This window comes from Microcebus murinus, chromosome 14 (assembly GCF_040939455.1).
Source record: "Microcebus murinus isolate Inina chromosome 14, M.murinus_Inina_mat1.0, whole genome shotgun sequence".
Lineage (NCBI taxonomy): Eukaryota > Metazoa > Chordata > Mammalia > Primates > Cheirogaleidae > Microcebus > Microcebus murinus.
The window spans coordinates 60449270-60473752 of NC_134117.1; the positions used below are offsets into that span (position 1 = coordinate 60449270).

Here is a 24483-nt window from a genome sequence, read left to right on the forward strand (position 1 = left end):
ATGCCAAGAAAATAGATTAAGAAAAGCTACAACCTTCCCCTACTAAATACTCTGTTAAATTAGGAGGCAATACAATATGTTTTAATGCAGTCATCATTCTAGTCATTATATTACAAAAGACCCTATTACTTATAAAGCCAGCAACAATTAAGGAATATTTCACCAAATATTGGTCATGGAATATTTTACTGGAAGATATAATGGCTTTTATTCTCCTTTCTACTGTTTTATCACCAAATACTACTGTTTTATCTTCCAAATTTCTGCTACCAATTTATAATCTCTTTAAATGGCTTGCAATAAAATAAACAAAACATAATTCCTCCAGGAGAATCAATAACACTGATCATGGCAAGACCACAGATCCATAAAATCTTCAGGTTTATTGACCAGCTGATATCAAAGTAGAATACATTTGTTAAACCAACCAATTGCCTTTTTAAATTCTTAGACACAAAATCTTATTTTCTTTTTTTTGAATTTTTTTTTTAATTTCGGCATATTATGGGGGTACAGACTTTAAGGTTTCAATAAATGCCCATTACAAAACCTTATTTTCAAGAAGTATACCTAAACACATAATAATAGAATCTTAAAGGTCATCTAACCCAATTAACCCTGTCTTCTAATTCATTGGCCAACATTCCTGCCAAGAGTCAATGAAACCATGCCCCAAAGGGTTAAAGAAACCAGTGACTAACAGAGCTTATCTTAGGGGATGGCAGATAAGAAAAGAAACAGCTTGTTAAAATAGAAATAGCTTGTTAAAATTCCCTCTGCTTGTGAGATAAAACTAGCTAAAATCAGTTGGAGCCAATATGGCTGACAGGAGTTTGCCGTCATAGCCCAAATTTCCATGAAACATACTAACTTCCCCTGAATTTGCACATGATCCATCAAGAGGCATAAAGAGACAACTGCACACACCCAGAAGACTTTCCAAACCTCACCTTTCCCTCTGCCAATCACTAACCAACCCCAAAACCCTTCCCTAAAAATCTCTCATTACAAAGTGACAATTTGAGCTGGTCTCCTATCTCCTTGATTGGCTGCCTTGCAATAAACCTTTCTCTCTACAAAAATCCAATGCTTTGGTGTTTGGCTTTCCATTATGTGCAGGCAAACAGACAAGTTCAGTTTAGTAACATCAATAATTTGGTCTATGCTTTACCACCTTCTGAGAAAGAAAATTCATTACCTCCAAAATAAACTGATTCTATTTTTATATTTCTTTACTACTAAAGTTTTCATTTATTGAGCTAAAAATCATTCAGTCCATGTCTTCCACCCATTGGTTCTTTTATCCTTGAGGTTTTACAAATAAGTCAATAAATCTAATGTCACTTCTAAATGAAGAACCTCTTTGAATAAAGAGGGCTATCATGCACATCCTAATCACCTTTCTACAAGTTAAAATTACCCAGTTTCTTCATGACATAATTTTAAATTCCTTCAACAATTAAAAAAGTGGGTGGTGGTTTAGAATCTACCACCCTCACCACAAGTTTCAACATGAGAAACAGTATATCCATCAAAAAAAAAAAAAGCAGTATACATACACACACACACACACACATATATATATAATTCTTAACATCTTAATTTTTAAAACTTTAGGATAGAATACTTGTTCTTCTATGGGTAGGCTGCCATAAATGTCCAGGGGCACTTGTAACCAATGTTTTACTGTTTAAGGAGGGGAAAAAAATTAAATAAGATAATAAAAGAGTCTCTAAAACACAAGAAGCTACTCTTTGCCCTCAACTTTATTCTTGTCAGTAAGGCTACACTATTTCATCTATCAATTTTTAATTCCGTTTTCTGCTAGAAAGTTCATACTTTATAGCAAGATTATACTAGACATTTTATGAGTTTAAAAGGCACCATTTTATCGTTGTTGAAAACCAGGTCAGTATTCCCAATTTACTCATGTACTTAATAAATATTATTAATACCAAACTAAGAAACAGTTTAAGGAGTGCAGGGGCTGTTATTAGGTTGGAGAATAAACAGCAAAACAGCTAATAAAATAAATCAAAGCAGTCAGGAGTCAGTAATCTAAGTAAAAAACTGGCTGAGTATACTTAACTACTTAACTTCTCTGGGCCTCAGAGTACTCTTATTTGTGAAATGAGGATAAAAAATTAGGATGACAAATTCTCATATACTTTCATCTCAGAACCCCCTCAGAAAAAGTACTGAGTAGTTCAAGGAGCTTTAATAACTATCCCTAGTGACCATATTAGAAATTAAAACACAGAGCTTCCAAACTGTATGTGGGAGTGGAGGAGGAAGTGTATGTGAGAGAAACTGTGGCAAAATATCAGTCTCCTACTTTTTTTTTTTTTTAAGTCAGGAAACCCCTGTAAACCACTGCCTTGGAGACTGACATCACATTTTATGTCTTCCTGGGAAGAGGTAGCCAAGTCAAAGGAGGATGCTAAATAGACTCTCTTGGGACCAAACACAGGAGTGGAACAAAAAGAGTCCAGGCCTATAGGGGATGGTTTTTGAGCCATCCACCCTGGGGTATGGGCCCAGCACACTCCCTAGTGTGCAGGTTTTTCCTCATTCATCTTCAAGTTTCACTTTGTGTTCTCACTCTCCCACCCTCTCCCCATGGGAAATCCTCAGCCCCATTCCATACACTCAAGGCAGTAGCCTAGTTGAGTGATTTCATGTGCCTCCTCATCATCAATAAGAGGAAGATGGACAAACATGAATGTACCCCACTTAAAACACTTACAAATGGAAGTTATTATAGTAAAATGGGGGGTGAGGCTGGGTGTGCCTGTTGGAGGTGGGATGGAAAAAATTAAAATGTGACTTTTAAAAATGTTTATTTTTTTAAAATAATAGACATTAAATGTCAATTACTAACATTTTATTAAAAATAACTATTTCCAAACCAAAAATATTTAGTAAGAAAAGTAGTTTTATAATTTTTGCAAATCTCTTTAATGTCTGGTTTATTAAACAAAAATTATAGGCCATTGTTTTGGACTAAACTCCTGCACCAGGCCCCAACAGACCTGACAGAAAATCAAAATGGAGTCACTTGTGCTCATCAATTCAAAACTGAGTTGATATCTGGATCTCCAAGAAATTTAAAGAGAGCCATAACAGCCTAACTTCACAAAAGAGGCTAGTTTTAATCTTCAATTGGCATATAATGAAATTCACTATTTTAACCCTTAACCTGAAGCAACTGGATGTTAACCAGTTATCTTTCTGTTGTTCTGTCTTCCTGTCCCCACCTTATAAAGGGAGTAACTTTGAAATGACCAATCCATTTTTTGTTCATGTCTGCTTTCTTCAGTCCTTTCTGTCTATAAAACCAACCCTCTCTACTCAATTCATTGGACCACTTACTCTATTTTATGAAATGTTGCCCAATTATACATCACAATAAAGCTAACGAAGATCTTTAAACTAAATTTGTTGTAATTTTGTCTTTTGAGAAGATTAACTGAGAACTGCTGGATTCTCATAAAACATGTATTTTCAATCAATATAACATGTCATATAACCTCTGGAAAACTCTACTTACACTCACGAGAGAATGAAAAGAGCAAACTATGTCTTAGTATTATTTTGAAAATAGTTCTCCCCTAACAGAACCCCTGAAAAGGTCTTATGCCCTCCCCCAGGCCTCAACCACTACGTCCCACAGGAGACCTGAACCACTCTTGAGAACTCCTGGACTAGAGAATCTGCAATACTCAATCAGACTGACAACAAGATTTTGATTTTTTTTAAAAAACCTGAAAATACACTTATCCACATCATGATAGAATGCATCACTCTTATGATTCCAAGAGATTCCAATGAGTTGGGCCTTTTTAAAATCAACTATAAAAAGCCACTTTGGAAAAGTAAAAAATAAAAAAACTACAGAATACAATATTCTTTGCGACTATGGAAATTCCTAAAAGGAAGAAAAACTGTCTAAATCATTGCCTTTGTAATATAATATTAGTATTAGGTTATTAAGTTCTAAATGTCTGATTTCCTTAAGTACTAAGTTTAATAGTTGATATCCCTGAAATTTCACTTTGACACTCTTGAGGGTTTTTTTCTTAATTGTAACAGTACATCCTCACATTTGGCTTGTGATTATCTTCCAATTTTTTTTAGAGCAATTTTTGTGAAACCAAGGATAAGTAAAACATTCTTGTTATTTTTTAATATGAGTTCCATCGTGGAACAATGCAGCATAGACAGTCTGAAATATCAATTAAGGGTTTGAGAAGGATGCAGCCAATGAACATACAGTATGTCAATGGTTTGAGAAGTTCCATTCTGGTGATTTTAATCTTGAAAATGAGCCATGTGGGTGACCAAGGTGGATAATGATGAGCTGAAAACCAGTGAAAGTGAAGCCATCTCAATCTATACATTAATTAGCAGCAAGGTTTGACATTACTATTCCAACAATATTGGACCACCTGAAACAAATGGGCAAGGTAAAGAAGCTGGATAGATGGGTTCCACATGAATTAAACAAGCATCAGAAGAGAAATTGTCTCAAAGTTTGCCTCTCTGTCACAAAATAAAGGCAAACCATTTTCACACCATATTGTTAGGTGTGATGAAAATGGATTCTTTCTAACAATCGTGAGCACAACGGTTGGATAAAGATGAAGTGCCCAAACACAGTCCAAAACCAAATGTTCATCAAAAAAAGCTAATGGTGGCCAGGCACGGTGGCTCACACCTGTAATCCTAGCACTCTGGGAGGCCGAGGCAGGCGGATTGCTCAAGGTCAGGAGTTCGAAACTGTGGGGCGCGGTGTCAACGCCATTACAAGATGGCGCCTGTTTCCGGCTTTGCCTAGAGCACGCGCAATTGTCGGTTACCCTGTGGCGCAAGTTCAGAGCACGCGCAATTGTCGGTTACCCTGTGGCGCAAGCATGCAAATGAAGGATCCTACTATGGACCAATGCTTTGGCGGCTCGACAGCTGAGCGGCCTATCCCAGCTTAGGGGTTGTGCTTCTAGGGTATATAGCAGCCTGCGTGCTGCCGGGCTGGGTCTTCCGCATCATGTAAGTCTAAAGGGAACCCCATTAAAGCACTGTCAGAAGAACTCCAGTTGCCGCGTCTTCCTTGCTGGCGAGGCGGGCGCGACACGAAACCAGCCTGAGCAAGAGCAAGACCCCATCTGTACTAACAACAGAAAGAAATTAATTGGCCAACTAAAAATATATAGAAAAAATTAGCCAGGCATGGTGGTGCATGCCTGTAGTCCCAGCTACCTGGGAGGTTGAGGCAAGAGGATCACTTGACCCCAGGAATTTGAGGTTGCTGTGAGCTAGGCTGACGCCCTAGCAACAGAGTGAGACTCTGTCTCAAAAAAAAAAAAGCTAATGGTGTCTGTTTGGTGGTCGAGCACTGGTATTATCCACTACATCTTCATGAAACCTAGTCAGTTGATTATAACATATCTACTGCAACCATGTGGATGAAATCATGAAGATACTTGTGATTAAGCAGCTGAAATTAGTCAACAGAGATAGGCCAATCCTCTTGCAAGAACACATGTTACAAAAAACAACTCTGCTTAAACTACAGCAGCTGGACTTGGAAAGTCTCTGTCATCCACCATATTCACCAGACTTTGCACCAACTGACTACCACTTCTTCCAGGTTTTGGACCACTTCTTGCAGGGAAAAATATTCAATTCTCAACAAGCCGTGGAAAACGTCTTTCATGATTTCAGTGACACTTGCTCTCTAGGCTTCTTCGCTGCTGGTGTAAGCAAGCTACCATTAAGGTAACAAAACCACGTCAATAGTTTAGGTGCATACTTTAATTAATTGTACTGTTTCTTGTTTGAGATATAATAAACTATACTTTTGATTCAAAATCAGACATTTCATATTAAATGACCTAATACTTACTATGACAAAACTATTCATTTATGCAATAAATATATACATGTCATCTCCTGTATGTAAAGCTCTGTGCTAAGTGGAATGAGGAAAACAAAGCATGAAGAACTTTATATTATAGCCTGAGCAACACAGCAGGATCTGGTCTCTACAAAATTTTTTTTTAAATTAGCTGGGCGTGGTGGTGTATGCCTATAGTCCCAGCTCTCCGGAGGGTCAGGCAGGAGGATCGCTTGAGCCAAGGAGTTTGAGGTTGCAGTGAGCTATGCAGAGGCCACTGCACTCAAGCCTGGGAGACAGAACAAGACCCTGTCTCAAAAAAAAGAAAACTCCTTTACATTCTTGTATTTTTCTAGAAGGGATCTGATGTATACTCCAAAACTATAATGCAAACTGAAAAAAAAAAAAAAAAAGACATGCTATGAAACAAGTTCAAATGAAGAATTATGGTAGTTCTTAATCTTAAGGGTATGGATGAAAATTATATTAAAGTAATTATGATTAACATATTCATTCAAAAACAAAGTATAAAAATACAAGAAATTCTATCTAAATTTACTGGCCTATAGAGACATGTTTCATTCTGTTATAAATAATTGAACACTGAATTCAAAGTTATACGTATACTTTTCCAGAGGAAAAACTCAAATGCAAGATTTAAAAACAAGTTTAATCTCACACATGCCATAAAATCATTGTTGGTATAGACAACAATGATTTTGGCAAATAGTTATAACAGCACCTGCATGCCTTTATGCCTTATGGCCAGACAGAAACACAGAGTAATGACAATGATGGCAGGCAGGGGGACGGAGGGAGGGGAAGGAAAGTACATTAAGATCCTAGAAACATTCTTAAGGCCTGGCTAAATTACTCAGACTTCACTGAAAAGTATATTTCTTTGGCTTAAATGAATACTCATTCAAGTCTGCATCAAATGAATATTGCATAATTGCTTTCTTTCTAGTACACAAATTAATTTAGAAGAGGCATCTTTTTCCCTTGTAAAAATAAAGAATTCCAGCCTTACTTTCCTTTATTTGAGAAATAATTACTAACACATAAATAACTAAAATATTTTCCTTAATTTGTATATAACTATGTAACCCAGGTAATATAATAATATTGTTTACTTAAAAGTGCAAAGAAAGCTTGAGTCAAATTTTGGTCACACATACCTCTTCTAATAAATAATTTTAAAATTTAGGCTAAATAGTGGGTTCTCTGCCATAAACTTTGGCAATGAATCTTTATCTCTATTAAGATAAACAGTACCAAATATAAGTTTATAACATTTTAATACTTCCTTCTACTAAACTCATCCATCCCCAAAATACTATGCTCAAATAATTCTAGGAGATCTTCCATACACTTTTTAAAATATTCTATATTCATTTATCCTACGTATTGCCACAGACAAAACAGACGAAACAGCACCATCTGGTGGGTATCACCTTAGTTTTCAAATAAGTTTTGACATTTATTTTAATAATACTTCCTTTAAAAAATTGCATAATAGGAAATCATTTATAAAGTACTTATAAATAAATAAGGAAAAGTGGCTTGATTTTTTTTTCTTTTCCTTTTTTTGTTGTTTTATTTTAGCGTATAATGGGGGTACAAGTGTTAAGATTACATATTATGCCCATGCGCTCCCTCCCCTGGAAAAGTAGCTTGATTAACAAGCAAAACTATACTTGAAAATTCAACCAAGGTTACAGCATTGCCTTGGTTTTTGATTGTTGAGAAGGTAATCATTATTGTAGTATCATTAAGGCTAAAGTAACTCAGAAATTAACCTTGCGGTTGTCTTAGTTTTTTTTAAAAGGGTCAATTTTAACAAAAATTTGTATTTTTTATATATAGGTAATAAACCTACACAATTCACTGAAGAGAATGAGATATGAACATAATCTTCACAAAAGAGAGCGTCAGTTATTTATGTTTTTGTTTGTTTGTTTGTTTTGAGACACAGTCTTACTCCATCACCCCAGGTACAGTGCAGTGGCGTCAGTGTAGTTTACTGCAACCACCAATTCCTGGACTCAAGTGATCCTCCTACCTCAGCCTCCCGAGTAGTTAGGACTACAGGTACCCACCACCAAGCCCAACTAATTTTTTCTGGTTTGGGTAGAGATAGGGTCTCACTCTTGCTCAAGCTGGTCTTGAACTCCTAAGTTCAAGGGATCCTCCTGCCTTGGCCTCCCAGAGTGCTAGGATTACAGCATGAGCCACACTGCCTGGCCTGTTATTTATGTTTAAATTTTTTTAAAAATAGGTGTGTCGGCTGAGTGCGGTGGCTGACGCCTGTAAACCTAGCACTCTGGGAGGCTGAGGTGGTATGACTGCTTGAGCTCAGGAGTTCAAGATCAGCCTGAGCAAGAGAAAGACCCTGTCTCTACTATAAATAGAAATTAACCAAACAACTAAAAATACAAAAAATTAGCTGGGCACGGTGGTCTGTGCCTGTAGTCCCAGCTACCTGGGAGGCTGAGGCAGGAGGATCACCTGAGCCCAGGAGTTTGAGGTTGCTGTGAGCTAGGCTGACGCCATGGCACTCTAGCCCCAGCAACAGAATGAGACTCTGTCTCAAGAAAAAAAAAAAAAAAAGGTATGTCAGCCGGGCGCGGAGGCTCACGCCTGTAATCCTAGCTCTCTGGGAGGCCGAGGTGGGCGGATTGCTCAAGGTCAGGAGTTCAAAACCAGCCTGAGCAAGAGCGAGACCCCGTCTCTACTATAAATAGAAAGAAACTAATTGGCCAACTGATATATATATAAAAATTAGCCGGGCATGGTGGCGCATGCCTGTAGTCCCAGCTACTCGGGAGGCTGAGACAGAAGGATCGCTTGAGCCCAGGAGTTTGAGGTTGCTGTGAGCTAGGCTGATGCCACAGCACTCACTGCAGCCTGGGCAACAAAGCAAGACTCTGTCTCAAAAAAAAAAAAAAAAAAAAAAGGTATGTCAAACGACTGAAATTAATAAGGCTGATCTTAAGGTTCATTAACAATAAAAGCTCCTTGAGTACTAACAGTGTGCTGGATAATGGTCAAAATATAAATTAGATCACAATTTATGAACTAAAACAAAGGAAGATAAACAAACCTAAAACAAAATAAAAAATAAGGTGGTGTTATTTATTTGGGTAAATTTCATATCAGGCTTTTAAATGTGAAATGAAGAAGAGGAGCAGGATCAAAACATTAAGGCCATAAAAAAGGTAGCATATTTCCTAAATGCACATTTAACTGTCTGAAATAAAACACTTAAATATATTTTCCAATAACTATTAGTTAGCCATATACTGTGTTACCCTGTGGTAGGCACTGAGTATACAATGGAAAGCAAACACAAACAAAGATATAAACCCATTCTCTCACAGAGTTTACAATGTAGCTATTGTTTTTCTTCCTAGTGTCCGAGAACATTTCAGATACAATTCTCCCTTTTAATTATGTTACCTTTTCCTAATGTAAGGGAATTAAACATCTCAATTTATACAACTTTTATATTAAAAAATACACTCACTATTAACTTTTACTTCAACACAAAAGATTTAAAGCAAAGTTAGTCTCTGTTCCTTGCACTAAAATGACAATTAACTCACAAGAACAGTATTTTTGGTGAAAAAAAATCTATGGTATGTTGAAGGCTTTAAAGCAACAGAAACAAAGAACCATTATCTGAACCAGCACATCAGATAAAATCTAAAACCAAAGGCTAAGGAGGAGAAAGAGAAGGCACAAATAAGAACAAATAGATTTATTTGCAGAACCACCAAAACAGTCAGAAATTTCTAGAGTAGGGCCTGTGTATCTGTATTAAAAAACAGATTAAACAAGAGTCTGCCCACTGAACGGCAAAATAAACTCCAGCTCACTTGAGTTTCCTTTTTCTCCATCTCTCCTTCTCCTCCTCCTCTACTCGCCCCAGCCTACCCCCTCCCTCCCACACACTCTCACCCACCAAACTCAACCCTCATCATGCTGGTGATATCCAAGTCTTATACACTGTAGGTGGGATATTAGAGAATTCTAATTAGGCCAAGAAATAGAAGACCTGTAGATACTGACATCTGGGGTTACCTCAAGGAAAAGACTAATCTGAACCAAATCATTCTATGGTGACGCCTTTCCATCCACAAGGCTTGCCCATACACACAGGGCATGCACACCAGTCAGCTTCTTAGTGTCTCACTCTAGAATATGAGAGGAGAGCCAAGAATCACTTGACATTTGAGGGACACGCTAACATGAAAGAGACCAAAATGGAAAAAAAAGAAACTCAGATGGAACAGAACCAATACAAGAAACAGAAGGAAATTTTTAAAAAATATATAATCATGGCAAATGCATATAGTCTCAGCTACTTGGAAGGCTGTAGCAAGAGGACTGCTTAAGCCCAGAAGTTCGACACTGTGTGAGCTATGAGTGTGCCACTGTACTCCAGATAAATAAGGTATATTTAGATCAAGTAACACAGAGGCAGAAACAGCATTCCAGTCTATGGAAGAGGAAGCCTACATTCTTTTAGTAAGTCCATTGCCACTATCCAGCAGTGTGACCTTCAGTATTTTAGTAATTTCCATGCACCTAGGTTTCTTCAATCATCAAATAAGAGGATTCAATTACAAATCTCTAAGGTGCCTGCACTAGATTCTACAATCTAAATTGTAGTGTCCATCTTTACTCTAATATGTGATGCTTTGTAAACTTACAAAGTTTATGCATAACACAAAACAACTTTCAAGATCTATTCCAAAAGAGGTCATATTGCTAAAGCAGGTAAAGTCTTCTATACATAGTACACGTTACCTTGTTGAAAAGGATTACCAAAACGTATGATACAGTTTTGATTTTTTACATTTGACTTTGGAATAAATGACATGATCATCATCTTGATGTTCTCATTTTACTATCTATGAGTTCTGAAAATTTAGCATGCATGAGAATCACCTGTAGAGCTTGCTAAAACACAGAGCACTGCATCTCACTCCCAGAGTTTCATAGTAGGTCTGGCATGGGGCTGAAGAATTTGCATTACTAGCAAGTTCCCATCCCATGATGCTGATGCTGATGCTGTTGGTTCAGAGACCACACTCTGAGAAACATTCTTCTATACTTTATAAATCATATTAGAACCAGTAAAGACTCTCTCCTCCACTAAACTCTAGACAGGCTCCTCTGAGCCCTTTTCAACTAGGTCCTATCCTTGAGCCTGTGCTCAAGAGCCTAGTTGCAGCAAGAATCTGCTAAGTCAGTTTAGTGAGAATCACCCACCCTTGATATCTGATTTCCTAAACCCCAACCACACCCAGGTGATATTGATTATCCTGGCCTGCCTTCAGCAAGAAGCTTGTCAAGTCCGTTTAGCCAGAATCCCCTCTTATCCCTGATGTTTTCTCTTAGTAATTTTCCACCCCTACTTGGCTCCCTGGCTACAAATGCTCACTTGTCCTTGCTGTATTTGGAGCTGAGCCCTATTCTATACTTAGTTCTCTTTTCTCTTATTGCAATAGTTCCTGAATAAAATGTTTTTGCTACTTTAACTAATGTCCAGCTCTGATGTCTTTGATACCATATATCACTGACAACAAATAAGGTTGAAGGATAAAATCAGCCTGGGAATAAAGTTATGCTCTAGAAATATTCTGATAATTAACTCTAATTTTAAAAGAATTAAATTATACATCAAAATCTTTTTACATTTTATAGAACATTCGACATAGAAAAATCAGAATCATTTATTTTTTTTTTTTTTTTTTGGAAATGGGACACAAATGGTAAAGAATCATTTAAAATTGCCTAAAAATCTATCTGTACATACTAGATAAACAGGAAATAAAAATACTGTCTTTTGCTTATGCTTTAAAAACTAATGTAATTTTGCTAAAATTCCTAAGGCATCATTTTTTTTATTTTTATTTTTTTTGAGACAGAGTCTCACTCTGTTGCCCAGGCTAGAGTGCCATGGCATCAGCCTAGCTCACAGCAACCTCAAACTCCTGACTCATGGGCTTAAGCAATCCTTCTGTCTCAGCCACCCGAGTAGCTGGGACTACAAGCATGTGCCACTATGCCTGGCTAATTTTTTTTCCTATATATTTTTAGTTGTCTAACTGATTTCTTTCTATTTTTAGTAGAGACAGGGTCTCCCACTCTTGCTCAGGTTGGTCTCAAACTCCTGAGCTCAAACAATCCTCCTCCCTCGGCCTCCCAGAGTACTAGGATTACTGGTGTGAGCCACTGCGCCTGGCCCTAAAAACATCATTTTCTTAAAATTTAACTTGTAATTCAAGTATTATTTATTCCATAACCCACAGGAATTTAATTCAACAACATCTACCATGTTTCCCCGAAAATAAGATAGGGTCTTATATTTATTTTTCCTCAACAACACACCCGAGGGCTTATTTTCAGGGGATGTGTTATTACACATTCACTGAATGTGTTATTCAGTACGGTACAACAATCTACATTTATTCAAATATAGTTAAATCGTCTTCTTCTGGAACATCATCACAACTCTCCAAACCCTGAATTCCATCCTGAATTTCTTGCAACTCTATTTCCTTGAGAACCACTGGCCCCAATCTCTCATGCCAAGCAATAGAGCTCTCATGGGGCAGATGAGAAGGGCTGCTCATCTTCTTTACCGCTCTGCAACGAAATGCATGGGTTGTGCAGATACGCTGCGTAGCCACGCCCATCGCTAGGTCTTATTTTTGGAGTAGGGCTTATATTGCACAAATGCTTAGAAATCCTGCTAGGGCTTATTTTATGGTTAGGTCTTATTTTCAGGGAAACACGGTAATGAGCAGACCTTTGTAATACACCCAGGACTGAATAGGAAAGTCACAGGCCTCAAGAAGCTCAGTCTAATATAGGGGACATGCAGACAAATTATAGTACAATAGAAGCAAACATATTTACGATTGAAGAGGGAGCTTTCTGGATGAAGCAGCTAAATTCTAAAGTCATCAAACAAACAAGATTGGGGACAGGTAGGAAAGCACATGCAAATATACAGAAACAATCACAAGCAATTAGATGTTACTGGCTAGGCAGAAGGCGGCTGTTGGCAGGAGATATGAATAGAGGGAAAAGCCAAGTTCCAATTATTAACTACTTCTAAAGCCATACTTAATAATTTGAAACTTACCTGTAGGCAATGGAGAACTACTACAGTCTTCTAATAGCATGGTCAAACAATGGAACAAATTAGTGTTCCAGTAAAGTGGATAGTGAGTAGGACAGAAACTAAAGTACAATGAACATTAAAAGAATATGTAGTATGGAAAAGAAAAAGGTGCGAGAATTTAGAAAGGGTAATCACATGAAGTGCTACTATAAAATTCCAGACAAGAATTATGAAAAGAAGAATGGATAGAATTGGAGACAATTAAGTATGATATTTATTCATTAAAAATGTATTGAAGGGCCGGGCGCGGTGGCTCACGCCTGTAATCCTAGCACTCTGGGAGGCCGAGGCGGGCGGATTGCTCGAGGTCAGGAGTTCAAAACCAGCCTGAGCGAGACCCCGTCTCTACCATAAAAATAGAAAGAAATTAATTGGCCAACTAATATATATAATATAAAAAAAAAATCAGCCGGGCATGGTGGCTCGTGCCTGTAGTCCCAGCTACTCGGGAGGCTGAGGCAGGAGGATCGCTTGAGCCCAGGAGTTTGAGGTTGCTGTGAGCTAGGCTGACGCCACGGCACTCACTCTAGCCTAGGCAAGAAAGCGAGACTCTGTCTCAAAAAAAAAAAAAAAAAAAAAAAAAAATGTATTGAAGTTCCTAAAATTTTATTGACATATTATCATATCAAGGCCTGAGGATACAAAGATAAACATATGTTTACCTTCGGCTAGCTCATTATCTAGAGGAGATTTTTTAAAACCTAAACAGAATTATAAAATAATCTAGTGACTCCTCTAACATAAATTCTGGGCATACTCCCGATTGAGGAGGTCAAGAAAGCTTTCCAGGTAAAGATCTAAATCCTCAGGTAAGAAGAGTGGATCCTACAAGCAGGAGGTTTTTAAGGAGGCAGCAATGTATACACAGATATATGGGCAAGAGGGACATCTTCAGTGAACTGCAAATAGACGCCAGAACTAAGTAACAAAAAGTAGATGATGTCCTACAGGCTTCATCATGCAGACAAAGGGGAGATACTGAAATCTTTTAATCCAGAAACAGATCAGAGTTTCAGTTTAGAAAAATCAGCTTAGCATGGTGGCTTGTGCCTGTATTCACAGCGCTTTGGAAGGCTGAGGCAAAAAGAAGAATCACTTGAGCCCAGGAGTTCGAGACCAGCCTGGGAAACATAGCAAGACCCCATCTCTACAAAATTAGCTGGACATGGTGGTGGACGCTGGTAGGAGGATCACTTGAGCCCAGGAGTTCCAGGCTGCAGTAAATTGTGATTGCACCACTGCACTCTAGCCTAAACAACAGAATCAGACTCTGTCTCAAAAAAATAATAATAATAAAAATTTAAAAAATTATAATGGGCCAAATACAAATAATGTGCATATTTGAATGTCCCCATGCATGGGAACTAGTTAGGTAATTTACATGAATTATCTTACACAATACAAAAGCTAATGATGAAAAAGGAGCCAAGAGCTACATTGATTTAAGAGTGTTATTCAACAATGACATATACATTGTGATCTTGAGCAAGTATACTTTTTAAGTTTCTATTAATACAAAGAAATATTACTATGACTTCAAAGAGATCATGACAATATAGGAGAGACTTTTTAATCATTAGGTATTAGTATTTTATGTGAGCTTTCTCTACCTATATTCAAAACTAGAAATTCATGGTTGGAAAATAAAGAAAAAAGCTCCTTTTCTTAAAGGGAATAAATTCAAAATTTAATATGCTTTCCTAATGCATATACTAGGGGGAAAATACAAGTTGGTAAAACAGAAAGAAAAATGGACCAAAAAATCAGAATAACCAGCTTTTTTATTGCCAATTATGATTGTATGCCTCAGCTTCATTAGTAAAGTTAAAGGAATGGTACTAAATGTAGGCCAGGTGTGGTGGCATACGCCTTTAATCTTAGCACTCTGGGAGGCCCTGATGGGAGGATTGCTTGAGCTCAGGAGTTTGAGACCAGCCTGAGCAAAAGTGAGACCCTGTCTCTATTAAATATAGAAAAATTAGCTGGGTGTCATGGTGCACACCTGTAGTCTCAGCTACTTGGGATGCTGAGGCAAGGAGATCCCTTGAGCCCAGGAGTTTGAGGTTGCAGTGAGGTATGATGATGCCACTGCACTCTACCCAGGGCAACAGAATGAGACTCTGTCTCAAAAAAAATGGAGTCTGTGCACGTGTGGGGGCATGGAGTATATGGTAAATTTCTGTACCTTTGCTCAATTTTGCTGTGAACCTAAAGCTGCTCTAAAAAATAAAATCTATTTTTATTTTTTAGGATAAATCCACTTTTATTTATTCACTTTTCATTAGTTTAAATCCCTGGGAGGTACATCATCATATTGATTCTGTGTCTAATCGTCTTAGCAAGAAGGTTGCTTCAGAATTGGGCAAGAACTATGACTGAGTTACCCTTACCCCAGATCACTCTGGTTTTGTTTGCTTTGGCACAAGAAATCACTGTGTTGTTCTTTGCTTTGTATACACAAGCACATCTCTTGCCCAGATAGAATTTTCACCTCATGAATAAACAACTTCAATTTTAAGAAGAGCTGTATTCTCTCTTTGGTTCTGGACACCTTATAGCCAGCAAAAATGGCCTTGGACCATAGCCTTCCAGACATATCTGCCTTTTAGAAGTCCTGTTCCCAGCAGACTGACACAGGTTCCAAGATGGCAGAAAGAGAATAAAGTCTATTAAAAAAAGAGAACTTCTGCATAAAATTCTCACAGATTGACATTACACTGTATGCTAAATCATTCCTGGAATTAAACTTACATAATAGTTTTATTTATTCTGCCTTACAAATGTGGACAAAGGATAATTATGAAAGATAGTGATAACACGGTCAAACAAAACCAAATCCAAATCAGTCCTATTGATAAGTTTTGTTTTACAATATCAATAAAACACTCCAGAAAGAAAATAGTTAACATAGTTAGCATAACATAATAGTTATGCTTCCACACAAAAGTTTCCCAAATACTGAAACCTGAAATGAGCAATAAAAAGAAATGCTTTATATCATATAATATTCGTTTTTCCAAATAACTGACAGTGGGTTTAAAAGGCTTGAAATTATTACGGTTTAGTGATTAAGTTTAGTGGGGAAGGCATGCTGAAAGCCAAGACAGGGGGAAAGTTAGGCCTCTCACACCAAACAGCCAAGTTGTGAATGCAAAGGAAAAGGAACTTAAAAGTGCTACTCTAGTGGACACACAAATGATAAAGTGAAACAACCTTATTGCTGATGTGGAGAGTATTGGTGGTCTGGATAGGAGATCAAACCAGCCACAGCATTCTCTTAAGCCAACCTAATCCAGAGAAAGGCCCTAACTCTCTTCAATTCTTTGAAGGCTGAGACAGATGAGGAAGGTGCAGAAGAAAAGTCTGAAGCTAGCAGAGGTTGGTTCATGCGGCTTAAGAAGCTATCTCCATGACATAAAAGTACAAAATGAAGCAGTAAGTGCTAATGTAGAAGCTGCAGAAAGTTACCAATATGATTGATGAAGGTGGCTATACTCCACAACAGATTTTCAATGTACAAAAAACCACATTCTATTAGAAGATGCCATCTAGGACTTTCATAGCTAGAGAGAAGTAAATACTTGGCTTCAAAGCTTCAAAGGACAGGCTGACTCTCTTATTAGGGGCTAATGCAGCTGGTGACTTAAATTGAATCCAATGTTCATTAACCATTCTGAAAATCCTAAGACTCTTAAGAATTACACTAAAGCTACCCTGCCTATGCTCTATCAACAGAACAACAAAGCCTGGATGATAGCACATCTATTTACAGAATGGTTTACTGGATATTTAAGCCCACTGTTGAGACCCATTGCTCAGAAGAAAAAACTTTTCAAAATAGTACTGCTCCTGGTAGTGCACCTGGTCACCCAATAGCGCTGATGGAAATGTATAAGGAGATTAATGCTTTTTTTCATGCCTGCTAACACCACACCCATTCTGCAGCCTATAGATCAAGCAGCTATTTTGACTTTCAAGTCTTGTTAGTTAAGAAATACATTTGGTAAGGCTATAGCTACCATAAATAGGGATTCCTCTAATGGATCCAGGCAAAGTAAATTGAAAACCTTCTGCATAGGATTCAGTATTCTAGATGCCATTAAGAACACTCATGAATCATTGGATGACACTGAAATAGCAATATTAACAGGAGGAGTTTGGAAGAAGTACATTCCAACCCTCATGGATGACTTTAAGGGTTTCAAGACTTCAGTGGAGGAAGTAACTGCAGATGGGCTGGAAACAGCAAGAGAACTAGAAGTAGAGCCCAAAGATGTGCATCATAAAATTCGACGAGATAAAGAGTTGACTCTCATGAATGAGCAAAGAAAGTGGTTTCTTGAGATAAACTCTATTCCTGGTGAGGATGCCATCCGTGAATGCTGTTGAAATGACAGCAAAGGATGTTGGATATTCCGTAAACTTAGTTGGTAAAGCAGGGGCAAGGTTTGAGAGGACTGACTCGAATTTTGAAAAGAGTCCTACTGTGGGTAAAATGCTATCAAACAGCATCATGTGCTAAAAAGAAATCCTTCTGAAAAGAGTCAAGCAATGCAGCAGACTTCACTGTTGTCTTATTTTAATAAATTGCCACAGCCACCCCAACCTTCAGCAGCCAACACCCTGATCAGTCAGCAGCCGTCAATCAACCCTGAAGCAAGACCCTTCACCAGCAAAACAATTACAACTGGCTGAAGGCTCAGATGATCATTATCCATTTTTTAGCAATAAGATATATTTAAAGTAAGGTATGTATATTTCTTTAGATATAATGCTACTGCACACTTAGACTACAGTACAGTGCAAACATACCTTTTATATGCACTGGAAAACCAAAAAATTCATGTGACTTGCTTTATAAGGAACATCTGCTTTATTGCAGCGCTCTAGAACCAAACTCGCAATATCTCCAAGGTATGCTTGTATAGGAAAACAATATTACTACTTTAAGGGCATAATATGTGCTTTATAGATAACAAAGGATGGATTTATTGTATCAATAAAATTGTTCTATCTATTCTTTTAAGCAATTCTCTTATATCAAATTCATTCAAGATCAAGAAACATAAAAAGAATTAGAATATCCTTGAATTTCTTTATGCCACCATACTGTATGTCTGTCTGTATAAACCATATTATATTTTAACAGAATAAAGCTATTTAGTATTTTAAAGGACTTTAAATATAATTATCCTACAAAATTGTTTAAAAGCCTACTCACACATAATCCTAAGAACATTCTTCAGTCTACTTAGAAAAGAACATAGTTAAATATTTATAAATTGAAAAAGCATATGTACTTTAGTTCTTTTCCTATCCTATTATGTTTTAGTTCCTAGCTTTAGGGTTGATTACAGTTTTCTCACTTTTCTGAATTCCATGTTGCATGTCAATCATATTCCCTCTGCCTTCATGGAATTTACATTATAATTAAAAATTTATAGCTCTTTAAAGAGCTAATTATACAATTTATTATTTAATATAAAATCTTTTAGGTGAGTGTCTTTGCTGCTGCTATAACAGAATACCTATGATTGGGGAATTTCTAAAGGAAAAAAATTTATTTCTCACAGTTCTGAAGGCTGGAAAGTCTAAGAGGATGGCACCAGCATCTGCTCAGGGACTTCTTGCCCTGGCAGAAGGCAAGAGGGCAAGCAAGTGTGTGGAAAAAGAGAAAGCAACCCATTCTGGAGATAACTAACCCACTCCAATTTTAATCGATTGATGAGGGTGGAGTCCAATAACCTAATCACTTTTATTATTTTTTGAGACAGCGTGTTGCCCAGGCTAGAGTGAGTGCCGTGGCGTCAGCCTAGCTCACAGCAACCTCAAACTCCTGGGCTCAAGCAATCCTTCTGCCTCAGCCTCCCAAGTGGCTGGGACTACAGGCATGCACCACCATGCCCGGCTAATTTTATATATATATATATATATATAATATTAGTTGGCCAATTAATTTCTATTTATAGCAGAGACGGGGTCTCGCTCTTGCTCAGGCTGGTTTCGAACTCCTGACCTCAAGCAATCTGCCTGCCTCAGCCTCCCAGAGTGCTAGAATTACAGGCGTGAGCCACCGTGCCCGGCCCCTAATCACTTCTTAAATAACTCCACCTTTTAACACTGTTACAATGGCAATTAAACTTCAACATAAGTTTTAGAGGGGACAAATATTCAATCCACAACAGAAAGAAAGGAGAAAAAGTTGTGGTGAAAGAAATATCTGCACTCCCACACAGAGAAATTAGTAAATTAGTAGTAAAATTTGCTAACAAAGGATTTTCCTATAAGAGCATAAATTCATAGAAATAAATTGTATACATGAAGTTTTTTCACATTTCTTTGTTGGACTTTAGGATCTTGCTAAGATATTTTTCTTTGCTCTTCTTCCATGTAGAAATTTGCTTTTCCTTTTTTTTTTTTTTTTTTTTTTTTTGAGACATGATCTCACTCTGTTGCCCAGGCTAGAGTGCCGTGGCATCAGCCTAGCTCACAGCAACCTCAAACCCCTAGGCTCAAGCAATCCTACTGCCTTAGCCTCCCAAATATCTAGGACTACAAGTGTGTAGCATCATGCCTGACTAATTTTTTAATTGTTTTGTAGAGATGGGGTCTTGCTATTGCCCAGTCTGGTCTCAAACTCCTGAGCTCAAGCAGTCCTCCTGCCTTGGCCTCTCAAAGTGCGAGGATTACAGGCATGATCCACTGCACCCAGCCAGCTTTTCCCTTTTTTTAACAAGGCAAAAGGTAACACTTATACTAAAACAAAAAAAGACCCCATGGGAATTGATTAAAATAGGAAGTAAAGTTTTACAGGGAAATTTTATAATCTATTCTAAGTAATGTTTCAATCACTTTTCTAAATTACTGAAAAAGTCTAGCTGCAATCTTAATGAAGTTCTACAGAGGGAGCTAGCATCACAAAGAATAAAGTGATAATACACTGAACTTCGAAAGACCTAGTCTGTTGGAAACAGCAGATTTTCATTCATCAACATGAGCTCAGTTTATCCTCTAAGATTTTACCTTAATGACTAGCCAACTCAAAATAAAACACAGTATTGCCTACAAACTGCAACATATTTCTAGTGAACTATTCCAAAACTTATGTCATAAATACCTATAAACTGTAGTTATCCTCATTATAAACAATATTATTCCTCAAAAAAATGTAAAAATAATTTTCCTAAGTCACCGAACTTAGGCAAAATGGAAAGGAATCAAAAAGATCTAATATCAAATCACAGTTCTAGCCTTTTCTGCTATGAGACAAGTTGTGGAATATCTTTAACCCTCAGTTTCCTTGTCTGTAGAATGGAAATGATTGTATCTACTTCGTAGGATTGCTGTGAGGATTAAATTAGATCATGAAATTAAAATAATACCCTTCCATCCTTGCTCTTTAATGTTATTTATTCAATACTTTCCAAAAATAAATTAATAATTATAGTAAAAAATGTTTTCAAGGATTAGATTAGCTACTAGATGCTTAGAAGTTCCCTCAAGACCCTCAAATCTTTATCATTCCCAAAAGGTCTGACTCAATCCTTAAGGAGAAACAGATAGTGTTGGCATAACTCATACATTAATATCTGCCATAACTTCATTCTCAAAGTATTCTTATTTGTTGTAAACCAAGGAAAAGAATTCATGATACCAGTAGTTTCCGCTCTCTCAATCCCATGTTGCCCTCAATAAAATATGCATCCCATATATATCACACAGTGAATATTGTCAAGTAAATTGTAGCAAAGATCAATGAACTACACTTGGACTGAAAAACTTTGGATAAAGCTTCCAGGAAATATGTTACCCTTTCTTCTAAAAAGTAAAGGGGTAGACAGACCATTATCTTATTTTTTTCCCCCTGAAGAGTTTTATGCTAGAAACTCAGAAGGTATAACCACCAAAAGGATTACTGAATAGATTAAAAGATAAGTCGATAAAGAAATCATTTGCTTAATGGACAATAAGACAGCAAAACACTAATCTAAATCCAAAATGGGATTTGAGAGACAGCTTACCTAAGAGTAGAAGCCAACGCCAGAGGATATGTTTATAATCATCATCACAATCCAAAAAACCTACAGAACTAACCTTTATATAGTTCTTTGTACTTCAAAACTTTTTCACACATGTAATTTAATCTAATCTTCTTCATCAAATCTTATATGATAAAATTATCACCATTTTACAAATGAAGAAATTAAGTTCAGAAGACTGATTAACTCAAAGTTTTAAACTATGTCAACTACAACTACATTTCCAGGAATTTCCTCCCCTGATTGGTTTCATGTTAAGATTTGCCCCAAGCGATATCTGTGTAAGATTTGGGGATGCAAGTGAAGCAGCAGCCATTTCATTCCAAAGGTAGTCATTGGTTAGAGGTAGTAAAGGACAGACACAAGGGTGTGGGCAAAAGTTCAATTTGTCCTTACATATCCCTACTCCATCCCACATTTGCAACTACCAAGCCCAAACCTAACACCAGATACTTCACTGAAAACTCATAAAGGTGGAGCTGCAAAGAGCCATCAACCCACCAGCCTCCTTTACAGTTTGATTCCAGCAGTTAGACATGCCTACCTGAAAGCTCCAACTCATTCACCTCCATCAGAGCAGTTTAGGTGACTTTTCTCTGATCTTTTTTGAACCTTAATATACCTAGTTTTTCCTATAATTGAATAACATTTAATTCCTATAATAAATTCCTTATTTCTTAATACTCATTGTGGCACTGAATCCTAATTGATATAGCAAGGTTACAAGCCTGTGGCAAAGTTTATACAAAGGGATAATTTTGCAGTAAACTTGGCCTTTTAGCAAGGTTATAGCCTGTAGCAAAATTCATACATAAACTAAGTTTCTTCTAATGCTAAGTCCAGGACACTAGACATTTCTTCAAAAGAAAAGCAGAAGGTGGCAATTTAGGGTTAATCATTTAGAGGTTTTAGATTTTATCACTAATGACAAACTTTTTCATTTACCTATCATGCACAAATGTAAGGCCAAGGTTAAACACAAATTATCCCTTGTGCTGCCTTTCTTCATTACGGAGTTAATTATTTTCTTTTAAAGAAAATATTTAAGCAAACCTTTCAGAAGTTTAATAATTCAGGTATAAAAATTTCATAGAAGAAATTATGAAACTCTAGAATTTTAAAGTAAGATCACCAAAAAGTAAATTCTGGTCTCAACTGGTTGAGAAGCGTTTGTAGAATATGCATACACCTGAAATGACCTCAATCAATGCTAATTTAGGATACTTACAGAAGTCACCTGATGGTATCAGTAAAAAAGGAGCAAAGAAACCTAACATAGATTTTTAGTGCTTATGCCTGAAGATGCAACCTCATAAGGACAAATAATGAATGTTATTATAAAGAGCTCTTTAGAGCCTAATTTATAAAGCAATATAGTAAATGGTTACCATACAAAGATCACGACTATTTACAAAAACCAATTTTAAAAAAACTTTTATGTAAGAGGCATGTAGCTTAGGATAAAAGTACCAGTGAACGTATCATACACGGAATCAAACAACTAGGATGGAAAAAGACTGATGTGTTCTAGAGAAAAGGACTCCAGTAAAGACAAAGACACTGATGATGAAGATTCTGAATAAGATTGTTCAAATAAATGAGATGCAAAAAAAGAACAAGTAGTTTAAAATTATTTTACATAATATGTGGTTGTAAAATGTATAATGTAATTAAATTAAATTGTAAGTGTAAAATTGACTTATTTCACAAGCTTTTTGTACCAAAAGTTGGCCAAAAAGCTTTGACTTATATCCTCTCCCTGGAAGAATGTGAACTGCCTTGTATTTGAAAGTCAGTCATAGATAGCAGATTGATTCGCAACTCACTCAATATTGGCGATGGGTCTGAAATGGATTCTAAAACCACAGCACAATACTGTGAAATTAATTTAATCAGCTACTGAGTTCATTATAATCAGTTACTGCATCCTCCAATAGATATTAATGCCTTTTAAAAATTACTGTATACTTAAAGAGCTGCTTGGTATGACAAGAAAAATCACTTAAATGGAAACCAAGAGACTTGGATTCTCAGCCAGTATTGTCATTAAATAGCAGTATAACCTGTAGCAAGTAACCGTATCAATGTGAATCTCACTAGTAATGATAAAATATGGATAGTGGCTCAACGGTTAATTTCTAGAATCAAAGTAAGATAATTTAAAAGATATGAAAGAGGCCGGGCACGGTGGCTCAAGCCTGTAATCCTAGCACTCTGGGAGGCCGAGGCGGGCGGATTGCTCGAGGTCAGGAGTTCGAAACCAGCCTGAGCAAGAGCAAGACCCCGTCTCTACTATAAATAGAAAGAAATTAATTGGCCAACTAATATATATATATATATATATATATATATATATATATATATATAAAAAAATTAGCCGGGCATGGTGGCACATGCCTGTAGTCCCAGCTACTCGGGAGGCTGAGGCAGAAGGATTGCTTGAGCCCAGGAGTTTGAGGTTGCTGTGAGCTAGGCTGACGCCACGGCACTCACTCTAGCCTGTGCAACAAAGTGAGACTCTGTCTCAAAAAAAAAAAAAAAAAAAAAAAAAAGATATGAAAGAAAACAGCCCTGTGAATAGGATCATAAAAATGTTTATATTTTCAAAACTGTACTTTATTTATGAACACTGAAAAAATATTAAGAATTTAACTTTTTGTTGGTCCTAACTTCTTTATTTCAATTTTGACTTTTTTGTTTGCCAGGGTTCTTTTTTCTCTTTTGCTTTAAACAAATACATTTTGCCATGAACAAAATCTATTTATTAGTTTTACAGGCATTCAGTTCTTAAATCATGCTTACTAAAACAATCTTGATGTAGTCAAAGAAATGCAAAGTCACAACACTAATAATAATGAATTTAAGAGCATACCAGATGTTACTGATTGTCTCTAACTGCTCTGAACATATTCTTAAACATGCCCTTAAATACTTATATATCTCCCCTGCTATTTTAAAAATTGAACACTATGCTATAATAAATTATAATACTTTTACAGTGCATCAAAGAGCAAGGTCTAAGAGCTTCTTTTCCAATACTCTTGCATAATTTATTTTCTCCCATTTCATCATAATCCTAAATTGACAAAAACTTAAATACTAATTTTTATAGGACAAAATTTAAAATGTGAGAATTCTGACAAAATAATTTAATTTTGACATTAAAATATCATTATAGAATTCGTTCAATATCAGAAGGGAAAATATACTTCATATTTAGAACAGTATACACTGCTTATGTAAATTCACACTTTAACTTGGTAGCTATTTTGAAAAAAAGTAAATAAACGTGAATCTCTTTTAAAGAGGTTTTCCCCATGCCTTACATAGTACAGCAAAACTAAAAAATCCTC

At 36.6% G+C, this 24483-nt stretch overlaps 1 protein-coding gene and 1 pseudogene across 2 annotated transcripts in view; both read right to left on the reverse strand.

Annotated features, from left to right (window-relative positions):
* The window catches only part of ADK (adenosine kinase), a 519384-nt gene that overhangs the window by 445560 nt on the left and 49341 nt on the right, over positions 1–24483 (reverse strand). The gene's annotated exons all lie outside the window — the stretch shown is intronic.
* Positions 13576–19031, reverse strand: LOC105868791 (large ribosomal subunit protein eL33 pseudogene; annotated as a pseudogene).